Here is a 13,255-nt window from a genome sequence, read left to right as displayed (position 1 = left end):
AAAATATTTGGAGTAGAATACCTCCGTGAAGCGTGCCCAAGTCAGGGTAGCCAAGTTAAGGGCTACTGAAGCTCCTTCCCACCATAAGCGGGCATCTCCTCCGAACAGATAAGAGGCACAACGAACTCGATCTGAATCTCCAAGCTCCATAAACTCGAAGATAACCTCGAGGGACTTGATCCAGTCCTCGGCAATCATGGGGTCCGACGTCCCTGAAAACTCCTTCGGACGCATCTTCATAAATCTCTCGTAAACAGCCTCGGGCCCTGTCGGCTTGGTCGCCACCGCATTGTTCCCCGCAAACTGTGCGAAGAACTGAGTTATCCCAGCCAGCATCAAGGCATTCATGTCCGGTGGAGGTGGTGGTGGAGGTGGTAGGTCTCTCTCCTGTCTCTGCTCCTCCCTGTCCTCTCGGCGAGGCTCCTCATCTCTATTGCGCTCGAGGATGCGCCTAGGGGGCATACTGTTCCATACATAACCCATACGTAACTAACATGCATAATTTCATCATTAATTTAAATTTAAATACTGAGCAATAAAAATCTGGGCGTAAAATATCTCATGAAATCATGCTGTTGAAAATAATTCATGCTTTACATGAAATGCGTAAATGTAAAACTTACAAACCGAAGACGTGACTTCGTGAGCTTCTCGAGATCAGTAGTAGTACAATCCTATACAGAACCATTGCTCTGATACCAGCTGTCAAGGCCTAAAAATCCTTACTTGGAAAATTGCGGAAAATTTAAAATTTTTCTTTTCAAATAATTAAAATTGCCTCAATCATAAATGAACTGATACATAAAGTTTGATGTTTAAAATGGCAGCGGAAGAATTAACATTTTTCGAAATAAAAATAAAAAAGTTTTTCCAACGATAATTAAAATGTTTGAGTCATCAAATAATAATAAATGCTGAACTGAGGTCCTCAGGTCCTACTACTGCCGACTCGAGCTGGCTCACTGGTCCCCACCCTCAGTCCCGACATCATCAGTACCTACAACAATCAAGTCTAGTGAGTCTAAAGACTCAACATGCATATACCGTAAATAACAAGTAAATAAATAGTAAGCTTGCATGCAAGTGAAAAATATCATGTCATGAGGCATATCGTAAAAATGTCGTGTAATGATTAATTATAATACGTGCATAACTGAACTGAAAATCATAGTGAAAATGTTTGCTCCTTGGAGCCCTATACTGAAATAGCCTGTAGTAATTTTTCTGGTGAGATTATGGTCTACGCATGTGGTCCCTGAACTGAACTGACCGGTAACTGGCGACCGGGCCTGTAACTGGCAATTGGACTTAATAATGTACGTCTGATCAGACTACTGCCACAGTACTGGGTGAAACAACTGAACTGACCGGTAACTGGCGACCGGGCTAGTAACTGGCGATTGGACTTAATAATGTACGTCTGATCAGACTACTGCCACAGTACTGGGTGAAAAAACTGAACTGACCGGTAACTGGCGACCGGGCCGGTAACTGGCGACCGGGCCGGTAACTGGCGACCGGACTTATTAATGCTCTCATAACCGGTAACTGACGATCGGACCGGCAACTGGCGACCAGATTTAATCATGATAGTAAAGTGACCACAAGCCATATCGCATAAATCTCAAAATTTGTATTTTTGCACGTAATATAATTAAATAACTGAATTAAATATCCTGTAACAATTTTACTGAATGGATTGGATCGCTCCCTGGCTCGCTGCAACTTAAATATGCCATGAAAAATTTGCAATAGTTTATACTTGACCAAACCATGCAATTAAAAACCAAAAACTGAGACAAATGCGCCTAATGACTTCGTATTTAATCATGACTCCGAACCAACCCGAACCAACACTGAAACATCATATAGTCATGATTAAAATACGCTTAAAATGATGAATTAATGCTCCTCAAATGATGCATGTCGAATCTTAGGTGAATGGAGGCCAAAACATGAAACGCTCTCTCGAGAGTCAATTTGGCACATCGCACCGTAAATTCTCGTACGACCTAAAAAATGATCCGAATGACAAATGGCCAAAAAAATGACCTTCCTAACTTGATAAGGCACTATCAAGTCCAAGGCCATGGGCTAAAAGCCAACCAAGAACTCAAACGACGACTGAGAACAACAGCACACTTGCTGTAAAAATTACAGCAGCTGCGCACTTGCTTTCCTTGTGTCGTTTTCGAGACTACCGGCCATTGGAGCTTGTACCACCGACCAGAGACTCTTACCAACATCCCAATGAATGATTTGAACGATGGCTATGGGCCCTAGACCAGCCACAATTTTCACCATTCAGCAAACACCCGAAAACTCCAACCAAGAACACCTTGCATGCGTGTGTGGTGTTGTGTTTCATTTGCTGTCTCGTGTCGTTCCAATGGCCATTTGATTGACCATGGCACGATCTAGACATCTTGGGGTATGGTATGAACTGTGGCTATAGGCCATAGGCCAATCAAGATCCACACCAATCCACCTAAATTCGAAACACACATGCTGTACAAAGGAAGAGCCGAAATGGGGAAGGGGCTGTACTTGTTGTTTTATTTGAAAACCGATTCACCATGGACCAAGCCACCAAAAGGGCGACTTAGTCTTAGACCTGCTAGGGAAGTGATCTAACCATGGCTATAGGCCTTGTGGCAGCCATGATCAGATTCATTTCCTATATGACAGCAACACAGAATTTCGAAAGGTTCAAATGGACAACATGTGGAGTTGCTGTCATTTTCGTGTCTTCCAGCGTGCATGGGGTTGAATGAGTGGACCAACATGGTGCTAATGCATCCTATTACATGTCTAGATGTCGCATTGGGAGCCTGGAATCGAACCAATACCTGCAACTCACAAAACAAATGAAACCGGGAAGCTTGAATTGGAAGGGCCGAAAATCTGCATGTTGTTTTCTGAAAAATCTTGTTATGTTTCGGTTTTTGCCATAGAAATAATGATCATGCATTGAAAATAAATGATAATAGGACTTTATTGAAGAGTCAAGGAAGAATATATGCATGCCTGATTTCGTTTTGAAAGAAAAACGAATGAATAAGACGATCCGGCGCGGAGGAGGTGGAGCGCTTTTTTTTTCTACATTTCTTGCTCTCGACTTTTCCTCTCTTTTTAGCTATGATGATCACGGTTTTTCCCACTCTAAACTCTCTGAATTTTGGTCATGGGGGAGGAGAATGATGGTTGGAAAGGTGAGGGGGAAGATCCACTAATAAAGGGATTAAAATGCAAGACCAAGTCTACCTCTCATTTAAATTTTAAATTTGTTTGAACAAGTCTTCTTGGGAGGGAGCATGGCCGATATTTGTTTCATCTAGACTAGGTGAGGATAAGGTTGATCAATAATTAAATGGTGCTAGAAAAATGAATGGATTATCCTACTAATTAAATACAAAGAAAGGGTCAAAGGTGGTGGGGTGGCAAGGCATGCTAAGTCATCCAAGGGGCCGAAAATCATCAATACAAATGAAGGTAAATGTTGTTTAATTACTAAATTTATAACCCTTAAAAGCCTCAACTATCCTTTAAATAATTTAGTGAACTAACCCCTTAATTAAGGAACTTAAATGAATTTATTTTTCTACTCACCTCAAGTAACTAAAATAACTCCTTAAACTTCCTTATTAACTTAAATGGAGTTACTTGCTAGCTAAAATAAATTTTGGAAATGTTTTCCTAAATCTTAAATTTTATCTCTAAACTCCAACTCCAGTCCGGTCTCACTGAATTAATTGAAATGATAAAAATCAAAATACTGCATAAAATAATTAACTTAAGGAGAAGCATTTAAATACTCATGCAATAAAATCATTTTAAAAATTTAAATACTAGAATTATACATGGCTTATACGTAGTCTAAGTTACGGGTTCTACATGATGTGTCATAAGTTTTAGTCATGATCTTAACAGTTAAGATTTTACCTTGTGGGAATTTAATTTTTTTAGAAAGTTGGGTATGATGGATGGTTAGGTTAATTGATAGATGCAGGTAAGAGGTGAGATAGACACCTTGTCTTGAGGAATTTTGAAAGTCATTAACAAACTTGGGACTAAGCGGATATGTGTATTGCAGTTATACTATCTAATACTACTTGTGTTGCGTAAGCTTGAATTTTTAAGTTTATGAGATAGGCGTTCATACAAAAATTTTAGGTGAAATAAAAACAAAAAGGAATTAGTCGTGTTCAGCATAGGTTACCAAGGAACGAATGTTAAGATTTTTACCGAGTAAGAAATCTAAAATCGTGATATGAGGATTCTAGAACTATATGGGCTATAAGAGAAGTTGATTTATTAGAGTTAGTCTAAGGCTACAATAGGATAACTTATTAAGTTTTATACGTTAGAATTAATTAAGCATTAAGAATGCGATATTCGTTCCAATGAGGAAAGTTCAAGGGTCTTAGGCCTCAACGATATTGTAATTGGGAAAGAAATAGTTTAAGCATGTAATTGATACTAGGATGATTTTATTATTAAGGTAGAAGATCGATATTGCCTATCTTGGGTTTTATGAATTAACGTTACTTGAATTTAAGATTTGCAACAATTCTATATTTGGGATATACTTGTAAATAGTTACGTTACATAAGTTTGGTGCCGTAAGATCAAGATTCGATTCAAGGATCTTGGGCTAATTTTGTTATGGAGTTGAGATAAGGTTTAACTTTTAAGTGTTTCAACGAGGATAGAAGTCGGTCAGTAAATTTTGGAGCTAAGATTTCTTAAGTTGAACAACATATAGGACAATGTAATAGGACGCTGGACATTATGTGTATAATATAAGAAAAAATAGGGTGCACAAAGTTTGGATATCCATTTCTTGTATGAGGAATTGCGAGAAATTCATAAATTTAAGGACATAGAAAAATATAACTAAGTCACCATAAGTCGTTTTAAGTTGCGATTCGCAGACGAGGATTTTGGTAGGCAAATTTAATTAGGATTGAGGAGACGTAAGGACAACTTATCACTTATTTTGTCAGAGTAGCGCCGCGGAAGCGTGGACTATTGGAATACTAGAACTAAGTCTAAACTTTTTGATTATCGAGAATAAGCAAATTTCGGGGACGACATTCAATTTAAAGGGGGTAGATTGTAACGTCTCGAAAATTTGAAGGTCCACGTAAACCACATGCATGCAAGTTATTAAATTTATTTGGCATTTTATTAAATTGTTTTAAATCTTTAAATGCATGTTTATTTCATTAATTGTGTTTTAGTTCATTGTTTATTTAAAGTTCATGCAATCTAGGGTTTTATTTAATTTATGGGTTTAATTATTTTTATGCATTTTATGCATAATCATTTCATGTTAGAATTATTTCATGAAATTTTAAGGGTTCATGCATTAAAGATTTTTAAGTTGCATTTCGTGCGCGAACGAGGAACGGAGACTGGAGAATTTTCAGGAAAATTATTTTATTACATGATTAATTTTTTTAATAACTAATATAAGGTGTTTTTAAGATTATTTTTCAAAAATGGGATTTTATTGGGTATTTTTATCTGCAAGATTTTAATTTTTAACGGTACGTATCGAATCGGTGGACTTTTCGAGGGTTCGGCTAATACTTTCAAAAACTTTCCAACACGAAATATTTTTAGGGAGTGTGTTTGGGTTTAATGGGCCTACTTTTAAGCTTTTTGGGCTTAAAACTCTTTTAAAACTTTTAAAATGCAATTGTGGCCCATTAACTAATTATTATCTATATAACTAAACACCTAAACAACTATTTAACCTAAACCTAATTCTCAACCAGCCGACACCCACCCATCAGCTCCCTATCCTCTAGGTTTTCTCACCAGTAGCCTCAAGAAGATCTCGGCCATGGCATCTTCTTCAAGGAAAACAATCTTTGGCGCTCCTCTCTTCATTCTTCTCGCGTTTTTACATTATAAGGTACGCTTTGTACCATTTTTTCTGCATCATATACATGTTATATACTGATTTTTGTGTTCATGCATAAAAAGTTTCGATCTAAGCTTTTCCATGAAAGATCTTTTCGGTTTCATGTGTGTCTCGTTTCTATGAGTGTGGCTCACGTTTTTCTTGTTTGTTGTGCAAAGGGCTGCCATGTTCAAGCTATTAAGGGCCTGTGCGAAAGGGGTTAGGTGCTGTCATGAATGCTGGGGCCGTGATTTGTCCTCGTTGGTGAGTAGGGTCGACGGTTTTGAAGTTTACGTGGGAACCTTGATAGCCGAGAGCGAGGAGTGCTGGGTTCAAGAGATGTGAGCATCCCAGCGGTGCGAGCACCCTTCCTAACCTTGGACCAAACCCTGGTGGGGGCTGAGTTGTGGGCTGGAAGGGTGCGAACACAGCTGGGCATGGTTGTGTGCTCAATCAAGTGAAGGGGATAGCGTGGGTGTGTGATGCTTGTGTCCTGAGTGCGTGCGTGCTAGGGTGTGCATGGGGTTGGGACCGTGAGTTTTATGGGTCCAGGAAGATGACAAGGTGAGCTTGGAGGGGTTGAGGAGTGGTCGGTCACATTAGGTGCAAGCTAGGATCGAATCTTGGAGCATGGGTTGCATTAGGATCGAGCTTGTAAGTTTCTGGAATTTCCAGCAGCCGTTTAGGGGATGATTCAAGCGTCTAAGGGTCTGGTTTTGATTTTTTTAGAACCTTTTGGATGTTTATAAGGTATGGTAAAAAGTTGGGAAAGTTTTGGTTAAATTTCGGTTTGATTATGGTTAAAACCGGGATCCCGCTCCAAGTTTTAAAACAAATCGGTTAAATTCTGATTTTGGCTCTAGTTTGCGTCTAGGAATGCTTTTAAAAATATTTTTGGACATTTTAAGGAGTTTGGTAAGCTTCGGGTTAATTTTAGGGGTCCAGAGGGTGAAACGATAATTTTCGGGTTTCCAGGAGGCAAAATGCTCGTTTTGCACCCGGGATGAGATTTTGGTCCTGACAGCGCCCTGGGCACAAATTTATGTTATTTTAAATGTTTATGCATCATGATCACGATTTTAAGATTTTATGAAGGTATTGTCGCATGCTTGTATTTAAGAAAAATTGTATTGGTGCATGATTTTTATAAGTAATGAAAATGGTGATGTTTGAATGACGGGAATTGGTTGTGGCTATCCAAGTATATGTAAATGTTTAAGACGTATACGTAAATGCTGATGATGAGGCCTAGGAACAGTGGATGGGTAAGCTTGTCACTGATGTCCGACACCCGCCGGGTACCTCGGTTCTATGTATGATGGATCCATTGTAAATGATGAATGATGTATGATAGTCGCCTCTAATGAACTGAATTCACCAAAGGAAATGATAAATGATAAACGATGAATGATGAATGATGATTAACGATGAGCTGTTTTTATACGTCATGATTTGACACGACACGTTTACATTACGCTTTTAAAGTTCATGAAAGATATGTTGAGTATGCTATTTTTCACTGCTGTGTGCTATATATATGTACTTGTTACTTCTGGTACAGGTATGTTGAGTCTTTAAACTCACTAGGCGTGTTTGATGCAGGTGAGCTTGACGTTGAGAGGACTAAAGGTGCCGAACTCTGAGTAGGCAGACCTGGTGGGGCGACACGACCCGAGGACCGCATATTTTCCGCACATCTTGATTTTATGAGCTTTGAGTAGTCACGAGCAGTTTACACGTTTTTTATGATACGCTGTTGATTTTCATATTTTACTCGTTTATTTTATTTATGCATGATTGTGGGCCGAGTTGGAAATATTTTAAACTGCTATATTTTTATTATCAAATATTTACGATTGTTTTTAAATGGCATATTTTTCAGCAGGGTTATATGCATGCAAAATATTTAAATGTTATTTCGAAAATGGGAGATTTTAAAAAAAAATATTTCCACACTTTTAAAACGGTAGACGTTACATGGGGTATGCTCATATAAGGACATGTTTAGTCCCGAATCACATAGAGATGTGAACCCACTGCTAGTTGTATAATTGAACCATTGATGGTCACACATGTGCTAGATTTCTATATCCCGTTGAGAAGAAAAATAGTTCAATTTGTTGAACGGCTTATAAAGGAGTTTATAAGCGCAAATAAAAATAGAAGTATGACTTCTATAAGAGGATTATGGGGAATGCAACTTTTAATTTGAGGAAGTGTTCCTAAATTAAAAGTTGGCTCAAATAAATAATGTATTTGGAAATTGTGATTTTGATAAACATTGTTATGACTAAATTAAATTAATTCAAGTTCAAATTAAAAGTTGGCTCAAATAAATAATGTATTTGAAAATTGTGATTTTCATAAACATTGTTATGGACTAAATTTAATTTCTAGTTCAAATTAAAAGTTTGCTCAAATAAATAATGTATTTGAAAATTGTGATTTTTATAAACATTGTTATGAACTAAATTAAATTAATTTAAGTGTTGAATTATTTAAACAATAGTTGAAATAGTAGAGTCCAAATAATTAAATTAATTCAAGTGTTGAATTAATTAAATAACAATGGGTCTTGTAGAGCCCAAATTCGAAATAATTATTTAATTAGTGGGCTTGAATAAATTCAAGTAAGATTTAATTGATCTCAAATATGTTTGAGATATTAAAATATTAGTCCATGGGCCTTGTGCATGTTTTTGACCTAAACACATGCATGGGGAGGTGAAGAGTTGGGAGACAATTTTTTCAATGAACAAGGCATGTCTCTCACATGCACTTTAACTTTTTCAAGCACTAAGAAAAATTTTTCTCCCCTTCTCTCCAAGCAAAATGGCCGAAACCTTCCTCCAAAAATTCTCTCAATTTTTACTTCTTCATTTTGATGATGAGAGCATAAACTTCTCAAAGAAAAATACTCTACCTTTTCTAGTGCAATTGTAGAGTGGATCTTTGAAGCTAGTGGTTGATCTAATTTGAAGGAAAGAATCCTCTTGAGCAAGGTGTGCTCTTGGAAGCTTGTAGATTGGGTCAATCTTCAAGAGTTAAGTAACTTAGTTGGAGCCAATAATCAATACTTGTAATTGATAGGTAAAACCCTAAACACACTATGTATGATTTTGTGTTTGTTATTTGTTACACATCTAGTGGGGTGCTCATTTTTACTATTGAAAATATGATTTTTGAAACTTATGTTGCGCATCCGGACACTCGTAACCGATCCCCTTTCAAGTGGTATAAGAGCTAAGGTTACTTTTTGTGTAGCAAATACAATATATTATATTGAAAACCTATTTCTAACCGCATGAGAAATCGACACAACGAATCGAGGGCTGGGTTGGGGGGCTGTTTCGGCGCATGGTTGCTGCCCATTTCAGGCAGCCGAGGGGATGTCCATTTCGGGCAGCGAGGGCAGCCCGAAACGCCCCAACGTTTTTATTAAAAAAATTTGTTGGTCGGAATCTGGCGACGGAGCTCCAACAACAACGATGACGGCTAGGGTTTCCAAAAGTGTTTTGGAATATCAAAGTGTCATGGGTTTTAAGTTGTTGGACCATAAGATGGTTGACATATTTTGTGAAATTTAAATGAGCCAAATATTTTTGTTGAAAAATATCTTTTTGGGTCCTTAAGTTTAAATCTACAAAATGTGTATATATATTTTCTCATAAAATAAATAATTGAAGTTGGACTTTAATTGTTTATAGTAAATTGTGATTTACAAGAAATTCAGTTATAAATAAAGTAATTAGAAAGTTAACAAAGGATTTTATTTACTTTGTTAATTTAATTTATAATCGTGGTGGTTAATGATTGGATTAAGATATATAATGTTGGATCAATTGATTATTGTGATAATTAATTGATGGTGTATGATATTTGATATTATGCATGAAGGATGATCAAAAGCCCATGCCCAATTTGCTAGGTGTATGCTATGATATTTTGTGTTAAATGATTGTAATAATTATCAAATTTCAAGTGGGCTTGGTTTTATAGCTCGTTCCCACTCCATGAGATGTATCCCTATTTGCCATTAATATTTTTTTGTAAATTTTAGTATAGAAGAAGATCAAGATTGGAAGATGGTGGGCCTTAATGATTATGAAGATCTAAGAAATGTAATTATTGGAAGCTTATGTAATTATGAATTTGCATCTCATGCATTCCATGTTATTGGACCTAGGCCCGTGTTTTGCTCACACGGGCCATTAGTGTTGGGGCGACTGATCATCCTAGTTAAGTTTACTGTTTATAATATATGCATGATATATTATAAATAATGATTATGTGCATTATTATTATGATAATAACAAAGTTGCATGAATCCGACAAACATACGATCAAACATGGCGAGCTTTTAAATAAAATTAATGATGAGACCTTTTCAAAAGTACAAAATCCTCATTTTGAATAAGATTCAAAATTAATATTAAGCCCGAAAAGGAAAATTATAAAGGTGTTTATAATTTCCATAGTCTTCCATCGACAATGGATGCATGATAAATGCTACCCATGCTTAGTGCTCGGCTCATATTATTGGGGGAGCCCTGGACACCGGAAAGCTGTGACATTCATTGATATGGTGATGTGAATTACGTGGAACTCCCGTGATTTCGAATCATATTATTGAGAGTAGTCATAACGACCGTCTATTAAGGTTCAACATCGATGGGTAAGGCTTGACACGTAAAGATGAACAACGTCATGTTATTGGGTCCTAATCAAACGTGAGGACAAAATTTTACGTAGAGGGTTGCTTGGAGATGCAATTGAAAACTTCCTTTTAGGAATTATGATTGACTGATATTATTCGAGATCATAATTTGCTAATTGGACCTTACGTACCTACTGAGGAAAGGAGTTTCCCGTTTTCGCTAGAGGGTAGTGAAAAATATCAAAACAGTGAGAGTGCAAATTTATGAAGTAAAAGTCCATACTTTATATCTTACTAAATATTTTAAAATAGTCATTAACATTTATCTGTTCTTACTTTTCAGTACAAATGTGACAATGTCTTCGATTCGCAACCTGTTATCTGCAATACTCGACAAACACATTTTAACCAGACCTAATTACCTCGACTGGCTAAGAAACCTGAAAATCGTCTTGAATTTGGAAAGGATGGCATATATACTTACTGAGTCGCCCCCTGTTGAGGCTCCGACTAGCTGCACTCCTGAGGAATTGCAGACTTACAAGGATTGGTGTGACCATGACTTTCGAGCAAGTGTTATATGCAGGCTTCTATGAATGATGAGATGCAACGGTGTTTTGAGGAAGCAAAGAATGCTGCTAACATTCAAATGCATCTCAAAGAGCTCTTTGGTAAGAAAACACGACCTCTTTGGCATGCGACCGTCAAGAAGCTAATCACTTTACGCATGCGAGATGGGGCTTCGGTCCATGAGCATGGCCTAAAGATGATTGGGCTTGTGGACAAGCTCATTGGCATGGATCTTTTGTTGCCATCGGAGTTGACCACTGACGTGTTACTCTTGTCACTGCCTAGCTCATTTGATCTTTTTTGGGTGAATTTCAACATGAACAAGCTAGAGCCGACCCTTGAAGAGTTGGTGAATATGCTTGTTACGTTTGAGTCCATAATCAAGAAAGAGAAGTCTATTCTTTATGTGGTTTCTTCATCTGATATGAAGATTGGTCCACATGGAAAGGGAAAGAAGCGTTCTTTCCAACGTCCCAAGAAGAACGTGCCCTTGAAGAGGCAAACTTCGAGTCCCGCTGTGGCAGTCCATACCAGTTAAGGCTGACAAGACTATTGATATATGTCATCGCTGCAAGAATCCTGGACATTGGAGGCGTAACTGCAGAGAATATCTTGCCCAGAAAGGTTCTAGAATGGTATGTTTTACATTGAAGTAAACGTTTCAATTAACTCTACTTCTTGGATATTAAATACGGCTGTGGCTTACATCTCTGTAATGATTTACAGGTGATGGGAAAAAATAGGAGACTTAGGGAAGGTGAGACCTTCTTGAAGATGGGCAATAGAGCAAGAGTTGCTGCCAAGGCCGTAGGAGATGTTTACTTATTGTTGAACAATGATTTTAAGTTATTTTTAAAGATGTTTTGTTTGTACCTGAGTTGGTGAAAAATATTGTTTCTATTTCTATGCTTGATAAAGATGGATATTCTTGTTTATTTAGCAAATGTGTTTGCAACATTTACAAGAATGAATGTTTGATTGGTACTGGAGAACTTGAAACTATCTCTACAACTTAAAATTGAAAGATATTCCACTAAAAAATGTCCAAGCAATAACAACAACAAATAAGCAAAAACAAGATACTCTAAATTTGACACAATTATGGCATGCTCGATTAGGACATATTTCCTTAAGAAAAATTAACAAGCTAGTGGGAGTAGGCATGTTTGATATGTCTGATATTAATTCTCTCACGACTTGTGAATCCTGTCTAAAAGAAAAGATGACCAAAATTCCTTTTAAGGTCCACATGGAGCGAGCCAAAGGGTTATTGGATTTGTTCCATACCGATGTGTGCGGTCCACTTAGCATCACCATTAAGCATGAACATGCCTCCTTCATCTTCTTTACCGATGATTTTTCGAGGTATGGGTATGTGTATTTGATGAAATACAAATCTGAAGCCTTTAAAGGTTCAAAGAATTCAGAAATGATGTAGAGAAATAGTGGGGACGAATCATCAAGTAACTTCGATCGGATCGAGTTGGTGAGTAATTGAGTGCTGAGTTCCAAGAGTATCTTAGGGAGAATGAGATTCTATCGCAGTGAACTCCGCCTACTACACCGCAGTTGAATGGTGTTTCAGAGCGTCGTAACCGGACTTTGATGGACATGATTCGGTCTATGATGGGGTTCGTGGAGTTGCCGCCATCCTTTTGGGATATGCGCTTGATTCAACGGCACATGAGATATGGATGGTTAAGCCTCCCAAATATTCTTCTCTTAGAATATGGGGATGCCCTGCTTATGTGAAGCAGATAGTGAGAGATAAAGTGGATAGTCGATCCATTTTTATACGCTAGTTTTGAGACGCTGATGACTACTAGGATTTTTACTCGTTTATGTTTACGCATATTTTGTTTGATGAGTTTGGCCATTTTAATCTGCTATATTTTTAATTGTCAAATTTTTACGATTATTTTTGGATCAATATATTTTTCAGTAGGGTTGCATGCATGCAAAATATTTAAATGTTATTTTCAAAAATGTGAGCTTTGCAAAAAAAAAAAAGTTCTACATTTTAAATTAATAGACGTTTCAGTTGGTATCAGAGCAAGAGTCATGTATAGGGTTGTGCCACCGTCAGCTTCTGCAGCTCCGTCTTCAAGCCTCAAGTC

The sequence above is a fragment of the Primulina tabacum genome, chromosome 3 (genome assembly GCF_025594145.1).
Source record: "Primulina tabacum isolate GXHZ01 chromosome 3, ASM2559414v2, whole genome shotgun sequence".
Taxonomy (NCBI): domain Eukaryota; kingdom Viridiplantae; phylum Streptophyta; class Magnoliopsida; order Lamiales; family Gesneriaceae; genus Primulina; species Primulina tabacum.
This window is presented reverse-complemented; position numbering follows the sequence as displayed.